This window comes from Sinocyclocheilus anshuiensis, unplaced genomic scaffold (genome assembly GCF_001515605.1).
Source record: "Sinocyclocheilus anshuiensis isolate Anshui unplaced genomic scaffold, SAMN03320099.WGS_v1.1 scaffold62, whole genome shotgun sequence".
Taxonomy (NCBI): domain Eukaryota; kingdom Metazoa; phylum Chordata; class Actinopteri; order Cypriniformes; family Cyprinidae; genus Sinocyclocheilus; species Sinocyclocheilus anshuiensis.
Genome location: NW_015544180.1, coordinates 451,269 through 451,539, shown reverse-complemented (window position 1 = coordinate 451,539; position 271 = coordinate 451,269). Strand labels below are relative to the sequence as shown.

The 271-nt window shown below is 37.6% G+C and overlaps 1 protein-coding gene across 1 annotated transcript in view; it reads right to left on the bottom strand.

Moving 5' to 3' along the window:
* Positions 1-271, bottom strand: part of LOC107696310 (GTPase IMAP family member 8-like) — a 7,277-nt gene that overhangs the window by 6,259 nt on the left and 747 nt on the right. The window lies entirely within an intron of this gene.

Here is a 271-nt window from a genome sequence, read left to right as displayed (position 1 = left end):
CACACACACACACACTCACACACACACACACACATATTATAGCAATTCAAACTTGCCATTGCAGTCTGTTCATTATCAAAATAAAATACAGTCAGCCAAACATATCAATTGAAAGAGTCCATAGTATAACCGGTCTACAGCTGCTGTTATGCCAAGTGCATTTTTGCGCATATGAAGAGGATGATTTTTTCCCGTCGTTATGCGAACGCGCATGAAGCCTAGTCTACATTCCCTTACCAAAAAGTAGTATACTTCAAGTTTATTTTATTAA